The sequence below is a fragment of the Anabrus simplex genome, chromosome X, assembly GCF_040414725.1.
Source record: "Anabrus simplex isolate iqAnaSimp1 chromosome X, ASM4041472v1, whole genome shotgun sequence".
In the NCBI taxonomy this organism is placed as follows: Eukaryota; Metazoa; Arthropoda; class Insecta; order Orthoptera; family Tettigoniidae; genus Anabrus; species Anabrus simplex.
In genome coordinates this window covers 120622822-120632748 of record NC_090279.1, presented here as the reverse complement: position 1 = coordinate 120632748, position 9927 = coordinate 120622822, and positions in this window count along the sequence as shown.

Below are 9927 nucleotides of genomic sequence, written 5' to 3'. Positions count from 1 at the left end.
GCCTATAGTACATACTGTAAATACGTCCGAGGTACCATGACCTACACCATGTTAAATCAATGTAAAACCATTTTGAGCCATGAACAAATATTCCTTCATCTATATTTCCTTTCAGTAAATTTATTTCAATGCAGTGCAGATCATGATGAACCAATCCAACTACTGGGCTGTGGAGACTTCATCATTAATTTGCATTTAGAGCAGTTTGTATGTGGAGTGAGGGCATATGATACTGCTGATGGTGACTCATCTGTTGGATGGGGATGTCAGGCTTGCACAGACCCCTTGATAGGAGTAAGATAAGTGCCAACACCGGGTTTCATCCTCTCCCTACCTCCGTCATACGCAGATGCACAATCGCCCATGAGCATAAGCTACAAAGTCCTGCCTGCTTCTGACCTCTCCAGAGACCACATAACATCATGTAATGGATTAGAATGATTCCCAATGTCATCCCCAGTGAAAGCATGGTGCCCTTATAATAATCTGCTAATACATTATGACTGTTTCCTTCCTACTACTTACCCTAGTTAACAGCAAATCCCAAACCACTTAAGCAGAAGTCATCAGACTGATGGCCATAATTGTAACATAATATTCATAATTTCATAATTTACAGCTGTTTATTGCAGGGACATGCTGCTCATTTTGAGCAGTGCCTATTGGCTCAGTTTTGACATAAGTTTTTCACTCACCTTTGCAGCTGCCATTCAAATCTTGAGCCAGTAACATGCAAGATTGTCAATGAAACTGTAGCTTGATGATCTTACAATCATGAGATTCAAAGTCTTGTGAAAATTTTACATTTTCTGTATTGATCAATATGATTTTTTAATGTAATGTATTAAGGAGAAAGTAAGTCAGTCAGCATGTGTTCTTACAACTGACACATCTGTCTGCAAGTATGTATAAATATTATTAATAAAGACATGCAGTTTTATTTGGTACACCTATCTAGTACTTCAACAAGATACTGCTAGTTTTACATAGAGAATGCCACAGAGGCAGTCAATGTCCAAGCAAAAAGTACTTTTCAGAAAGAGGAAGATAATTGCTTGTTTCATACACAGATATTCATATAGCAAAATATTCCAAGACAGGTGTTATTTGGACCGTGAACTTATTTCAAAGTAAAATGTGAATTACAACAGTGGTAAAATGACTGGAATCTACTGAAAGAAGGTTATCAACTTTAATCCTGATTCTGACACTGTGAAACAGTTGACAACCTACCCATACGCACAGGCGCATCAGTATTTTAAGGGCCTAAAACAAATGGGCGTGGTGATGAATCAAGGACACAAGGTGCAGGAAAAATGAATAGTACTCAATTTTCTTCATTAGGAAATCACTAAAGTCTCTAATATATTTTTAGAAAGGCAGTAACAATACAAAATTGCTTATTAAATAAAGAAAAATCATAATATACTCACCAAAAATGTTAAGGATATTTGCAGTTTACCTACCAATGTAACATTTATGCTGTATTTATGGTTAGACTCTGAAATGCATTGTGAAGAAGATTCAGTAAAAATTGTGACTGGCAATGGATTTAAATATTTATAAAGTACATTGTCCAGCTCCACGACAAAATAGTTTTCAAGATCCAAAGGGTCCGGGTTTGATTCCCAGATGGGCCGGGGTGTTAACCTTCAACAGTTAATTCCCATTATTCGGGGGATGGGCATGTGTGTGCCGTCTCCAGCATTAGTATTCATCATAGGTAAGGCCCCATTCTTGCAGATACGCGAATCGCCTAACAGGCATCAAGTTAAAAGACCTGCATCAGGCCTCTTCGGAGGCCACACAACATAATTGTTATTACGTGCATTGTTTATATCATCAGAGGTGCCAACTTTGAAGTGGATTATCAGTAATTGCCCTTCCCTCTAGCAATCTATCGAAAAGTATATCATATTACACAATAACATTTGCACGCAACCTGTTGGTGCTGTGATAAAACATTCCTTGTGGCTTGTTTCTCAAGCAGCAGCTGCTTTTCAGTGTAGTTTTTCTTGAAGCATCCTTCCAACTGTGATGACATTTTCGTTTTCTGAACTATAAGCGATACCAGTGCAGATGTGCTTAATGTAGGCCTCACTTCTTTCTCAATATTTCTGTCAACTGTCAGATACACTTAACACAGCAAATACAACATTACTGAAGGATTTGTAGTGGAGAAGAACAGCGCCTGAGCTCCTTCATTCACAATTAATTTTACAACGGTTATGGGTAGCAAAAGGAAGTCACGATCGAATAAGTATCGTTGCCAACTCATAAGTGTTGAAATAAAGTCGATTTAGGAGAAAGCCTCGAAAGGACTCAACATTTTTCCTTTTCTTTTGTTTCCGTCGGAAATTATATTTTCGTGATAATGTCAGCTTTTCCGTAATAATTTCCCCTTTGACCATAACTCCGTAATCGTGAGGTGAAATCCGTAATAATTACGGACAATCCGTAATAGTTGGCACCTCTGAATCATGGCAGCCCTGCCTTCTTCACAGCTAGGGGCATTTGACTCAGAATTGGTAAACAAATCCAGTACACTAGAACTGAAGTGGCGTACAAGCAAACTTGTCAGTGTGACACGCTTCTATGAACTGAAATACCTCATCCTACACTGTCTACGGCAGATCGTATCACACTAGATAAGCTGACGATAACATTGTTGACATGAATCAAAGTGTCGGTTCCAAGTTGCGGGAAAAGTTCCAAGACCCTCATTCAGTAACAGGTGTGCATTGCACAGGCCATTCACGCAAAACACCACCACCCCAAGAGCAATATATATGAATTTAAGCATGGAAACACCCTATACACATAGCTGTTACTCTGTGGCACGAGCTTTGAGACAACAGAAGAGTTATTGTAAGTACCCAAACTGTGCACAAGAGACACCATGAAGGGGAGCTAATCAAGATAACCCCCCTCAGGACTCCTCCACTTGGTGGATTGCATTCAATGGGCTAGAGCAAATTAGAGTTGGGCACGAGATCAATGATCCAGAACATGGTTCACTGATGAAGTGAGAATTGGTACCTCCCCGCGTGTGTGGACGGCAAGAGAGGAACGCTACAATGAATTGTTCTCGGTAGAATGTCACCAACATCTTGGAGGTTCGGCGCTATCCTGGACAGGCATTGTTTCACCACTGGTTCACATTCAACGTGACGGCTGATGTGTACAACGCAACACTCTCCGACCCATAGCAAGTCATTTTGCAGAGACTGTAGGAGATGTATTTACTCTATAAGACGATAATGCTTGTCCACATCGTGCAGCAGCTGTGAACATAGCTGGAAGGATATGTGATCGGCAGAATGGACTGGCCAGCATCTTCCCTGGACATGAACTGCATACAGCGTGCGTGTACCCTTCTTAAGAGTAGGAATTTCAAACCATCAACATCCACCACTACCGATTCAGGACCCTTCTTAGAGTAACAATTTCAAACCATCAACATCCACCACTAACGATTCAGGACTCTTCTTAGAGTAACAATTTCAAACCATCAACATCCACCACTAACGATTCAGGTCCTAAAACATGCTGCCATCAAGAGGTGGGATTGTTTGCCTCAAGAAATGTTCAATAATTTGGTACTAAACATGTCCCGCTGTATTCAAGAGTGCCACAAGTTTCGTAGAGGACAAAAACACTATTGACTTGTGGGTGCATTAAAAACTGTCTCTAATTTGTGGGGTTTAGTAGCATACCAAATGTTTTAATTTTAACACTGGATCCTAAGTTATTGAGTATATTTTCATTGTACTTATTATTCTAAGTTTCACATGAAGCAATATGATATCGGTTCTACTTGAAAGCAACAGAAACTGGTATACACTGAACATTTTTGACGGGTGTATTACAGGGACATTAATAATATATATATTATACATACATACATTATAATTAATTACAAAAGCAATCCGAATACTCTAGCATTAAGTACATTCAGCAATACAATATTTACAGAGAATGAAAATATTACAGCAAACATGAAAGTTCAAATATACATACAATACATTTACAAACAAAAAATATATCACACCTGCCAATAACCAACTGTTAAATGCACACGGGGAGCGAACATTCAAATAATATTTTCTCCCAAAAATAATATTTGAAAAAAAAGAAGCAGTAATGTACAACATTATTTTCAGCTTATTAAGGACTTTCAACTTGTGAGCTTACTTTGATTTTAAACATGATTATCCGCTAGAAAATACAGTAAAGGCAATATTTCAATCAAACGGGCATGTTTTCGGTTACACCTAGCTTTGAGTTAACAGTCTTTTGGACTGCAATTGAATCACCACATTGTGGCAATTGAGGTGCCTGGTGTCCAGGCGGGTTGAAATTTCTGCTCTTGATTTAATAAGCGAAGCTAATACAGGAAGCAGGAAAATGAAAGAGGGACTGAGCAAGTTGGCCGTGTGGTTAGGGGCGCGCAGCTGTGAGCTTGCATTCGGGAGGTAGTGGGTTCAAACCTTACTGCCGGCAGCCCACAAGATGGTTTTTCTCTGGTTTTCCATTTTAACACCAGGCAAATGCTGGGGATATACTTTAATTAAGGCCACGGCCCCTTCCTTCCCACTACTAGCCCTTTTCTATCTCATCGTCGCCATAAGACCTATCTGTGTCGGTGTGACATAAAGGCAATCGAAATAAGAGGAAAAGGTCAGGTGGTGACAGGCGTACAATAACCAGTTATTCAGCTCCTCACAGGTGCAATGTTTTTCATTCCCTGCAAGCATTCTGGTAACACTTTATACTGCTGCCAGGTAATGCCTACATGAGATATACCACAGGGTGGTCGAAAACAACATGAACCGGGAACATGAGCATTTGAGTGTTGGTCAACCTGATAAATATTTTGAAAAAAGTAATTCAGTCTCTCACGTAGTCCTTTTATCAGCTGTTGAAGGTCACTTCGCAAGCAAATTCAAATGGGCTATACGAGGCAGTGTCGCTAAATCTGCACACGACTTGATACTGCTTGAAAGCACCAATCGAATAAAAAAATCACCAGGGGAGGAATTAGACCCTGAAACTCTGAGCGGACCATAGCAAGTATGCTAAAGTGACACCAGCTGAATCCATGGTGTGTTTGTCTTTGATGCTGATTGCTCATCATCGGTACCTGAGGGGCAATATAAAATGTTCATTGAGCAGTAGTGGACATGGACTCGCACTGTAACGCAAACCTAGTCAGTGTCTACCGCCGTCCAGTCAGCATCGATTCATCAACTGGTGCTGTCAAAACTGGCCTTAACCATGTGCAGATTTAGTAACACCCTCTCCTAAAGCCCATTTGAATTTGCCCATGACGTGATTGATTTGCTAACTTCGGCAGCTCCTAAATTGACAACAGTGAGGAATATGATATTATTTATCAGTATGACCAATACTATAATGCTCATGAACCTGGTTCACTTTGTTACCAACCATCCCATATATTCAAAAGCCAATTAAATCCTACAAAGAATGTCGGGGGAGGCCACTTATCCTCAGCATAATACTTCGTATACCTCTCAAAGGCAACAATAATTTAAGTGTGAAAATCAACTTGTTGGAATAACAAAAACATGCCAAAATAGTCACAGAAAATCTATATATATAAATTAAGAGTTTTGTCTGTACATTGCTCAGAATTTGAAAATAATGGTATTTCTGTATCGGTCATGTCCATAGTAACAAGAAAATGCACTTTTTACTTTTCCGAAATTTCTGTCTGTCTGTCTGTCTGTCTGTCTGTCTGTCTGTCTGTCTGTCTGTCTGTCTGTCTGTCTGTCTGTCTGCCTGTCTGTCTGTCTGCCTGTCTGTCTGTCTGTCTGTATGTATGTATGTATGTATGTATGTATGTATGTATGTATGTATGAATGTATGTATGTATGTATGTATGTATGTATGTACACGCATCACGAGAAAACGGTTGAAGAGAATTTAATGAAAATCGGTATGTGAAGTCGGGGGATGAGCCTCTACAATCTAGGCTATACATCATTTTACTCACACTGAGTGAAATGGTAGTTTAGGGGAAGGCCTAAAATTGAATTCTCAAATATTTATGTTATTATTGGTCGTATTTTAAAGAAAATGGGTATGCAAAGTTGGGGAATAAATTTCTACAATCTAGGCTGTCAATAATTGTATTCACACTGAGAAATATGGTAGTTTAGGGGAAGGCCTAAAATTTAATTCTCAAATATTGTTGTTATTAGTAGTCCTACCTTGATGAAAATCGGTATGCAAAGTCAGGAAATAAGTCGCTATAGTCTAGGCTGTAAAATATTTTATTCACGCTGAGTGAAATGGTAGTTTAGGGGAAGGCGTAAAATGCAATTCTCAAATATTTCTTATTAGAGGTGTAATCGATGAATGCTACATAACTAAGGTTATATAGTATTACATTTCCTATTATTCATGTCTTATACATTGTTACCGTACTGGCTATGATCACAAAGATATTCATGAATTTGGATTTTTGTTACTCAGTCCATATCAGCGCCGAGTAACGAGAAAATGGGTAAACAGTATTTAATGAAAATCGGTATCTAAAGTCGGAGAATAAGAAACTACAGTTTACGGTATAAAATATTTTACAAATCACAGAGTCGAAAGAAACCTAAATGTGTAGGCCTACAATAGAGAAAGCTCATAACATTGATTAACAATAACATTACATTGACCATTGTTTGTCGTGATGTGCTTTGTGTCTTCTGTTGCCCCTCATCTCCGGTAGATAGGATTACTGCTGTGTACAGAGTATTTTTATTTGATTTACGTCGCACCGACATAGATAGGTTTTATGGCGACGATGGGATAGGAAAGGGCTAGGAGTGCCTTAGGCCTTAATTCAGGTACAGGCCCAGCATTTGACTGGTGTGAATGTGGGAAACCACGGAATACCATCTTCAGCGCTGTCGACAATGGGGGTTCGAATCCACTATCTCTCGGATGCAAGCTCACAGCTGCGCACCACTAACCACACGGTCAACTCGCCCAGTCGTACAGAGTGTAACAGCCTGCCTGAATATTGATGGGAAGTAGCTGGGGAGTTAGATAACTTTCTTCTTTAGCATGCCATTCCCCTGGTTTATAAATTTTCTGATACTACTGGTACGTAACACACTGGATCATCATAGCATTCGGGCTATTCAATCCCTACTCTGAGGCACTGATTGGAATGAACAGTGTGCATATTTAGCGGAATAATGGCGGATGAGTGTTCATGGCAATCTGCGGCCTGGTCATCCCAGCTCTGGAACTTTGGACTATTAGATTGGCACCGCAATCTAACCGCAGCACTGTTCGTTAAAAGTAATAAAACGTGCGACTTTCCATTTGATCGAGTATTTTATATGATAGCATTGCTTTTAATCGCTACATTAATACTTACGTTTTTGTAATGACCTATGTTGATTTCAGTAAGGAAACCCACAAAGTCAGTCTTTCTGAGAATCCCGTAGCGAAGCACGGGTACAGCAGCTAGTTGCCAATAAAAGTGCATAAAAGTACTAAGAGAGTTGCAAAGAAAACACACAATCGGTTTCTCAATCAGCTGAGTCTCAACGTTTGACTGTTAGAAATCTAGAGCAGTTTCTAATTTCACACACATTACAGTCAAGGAAATAAACAGGTACTGTGTTAATGTATATGAGGATCTGCGCTCAGATGGCCTTCACTTAAACCGCAGTGGTACGTATAAGTTAGGAAATTTGTTTGGAAGGGTAATAGGGAGGTACATTCAGGGAAACAGGGTGGCCTAGGGAGCGTTGATAAGGGAAAAGGAAACTGGAAATTAAGAAGGGATGACAAAATTGTTAATGTTGAACTGTAGAAGTATTGTAACGAAAGGAATAGAATTAAGTAATTTAATAGATATATATTTACCAGATATTGTAATAGGAGTTGAATAATGGCTGGGTGTTAATATAAGGAAAGATTTTCATTGGGGTAATCACATAAATGGGATTGTAAATAAAGGATACAGATCTCTGCACATGGTTATGATGGTGTTTAGGGGTTGTAGTAAGGATGTAAAGGAGAGGGCATATAAGTCTCTGGTAAGACCCCAACTAGAGTACGGTTCCAGTGTATGGGACCCTCACCAGGATTACCTGATTCAAGAACTGGAAAAAATCCAAAGAAAAGCAGCTCGATTTGTTCTGGGTGATTTCCGACAAAAGAGTAGCGTTACAAAAATGTTGCAATGTTTGGGTTGGGAAGAATTGAGAGAAAGAAGAAGAGCTGCTCGACTAAGTGGTATGTTCCGAGCTGTCAGCGGAGAGATGGCGTGGAATGACATTAGTAGACGAATAAGTTTGAGTGGCATTTATAATAGTAGGAAAGATCACAATATGAAGATAAAGTTGGAATTCAAGAGGACAAACTGGGACAAATATTCATTTATAGGAAGGGGAGTTAGGGATTGGAATAACTTACCAAGGGAGACGTTCAAGAAATTTCCAATTTCTTTGAAATCATTTAGGAAAAGGCTAGGAAAACAACAGATAGGGAATCTGCCACCTGGGCTACTGCCCTAAATGCAGATCAGTATTGATTGATTGATTGATTGATTGATTGATTGATTGATTGATCGATTGATTGATTGATTGATTGATTGATTGATTGATTGATTGATTGATTGATTGATTGATTGATTGATTGATTGATTGATTGATTGATTGATTGATTGATTGATTGATTGATTGATTGATTGATTGATTGATTGATTGATTGATTGATTGATTGATTGATTGATTGATTGATTGATTGGTTTCAGAAACTACAGATTCAAAGATGAAAGTGAGCAAAAACATGACAGTCTCTGTTGAAAAGGGGCATGAAAAGTGAATACATTCGCTCTACTGAATTGATGGAGCCATTATTGATTCAAAGTATTTCAAAAGATAAATAATTTTAATCTTAAACATAAACATGTTTTTAGGAAAGGCCTCGTCCGTGAATTTATTCTTATAAAATAATAAAAATCTGTTTCCAGCCACAAGTTTTCTTAAATGATTTACTCCCCTATGTATTTCAAAGACTTTAAGCAAATCTTTTCAGAGTGAGGGGTCCGGAAAAATGTAGACACTCTTTGATAGTCAATATTAATGAACAAAATGACACATCTTACAATCCTTGCATGGAGGAAAGTTCATTTTCCGTGTTCAAATTGACCCCCATTACCAGCCAAACCACGTCGAAGCCGCTGAACTGCTGACCGAACTACGGCCGTCAGGGTTGCCAGTGTGATAGCCACACAGGATGGCTTCTCGTAGCTCGTTCAGTGTAGCTGGCTTCTGTCGATAAACTTCAATTTTCAACATCCCCCATACGTAGAAGAGGTGCAAGGTCTGAAGGCCGTGGTGAGTAGGCTTTGACATCTCTGTGGTAGAAAGATGGATCGCCACCTTGTTGTAGGTAATATCTTTCATTTCCAAACACCTCTTGGAAGGCAGGCAAAACTGATGTTCGTAGCATATGAAGATACACCTCACCAGTTACGGTATTTTCAAAGAAGAACAGGCCAATCAAACCACACGATGACAGACCATACCACACATTAACATGTTGTCCACGTGAACGTGACGAGCGCAGTACACGCAGTTGTGGCGGTTTACAGTACCGTTCAGTTTGAATTGCGCCTCGTCTGACCAGACAATCATCCCTGCAAACCGTTCATCTTCATGAAGCATGCCTTCAAACCACTCGCAGTACTCCATACTTCGATCCGGGTCGCCCTCGTTCATAGCATGCAACGATCTTGGAACGTACACTTTCCACTTTACAGCCTTCAGAATTCATCGTACGGTTAATCGGCTTACCCCGCTTCCACGTGCACCCTGCTTCATAGACCTGGTAAAATGTTGCAACACAGCAGCGCTGGAAGCTGGATTTGTCAGCCAGACCTTTTCTTAT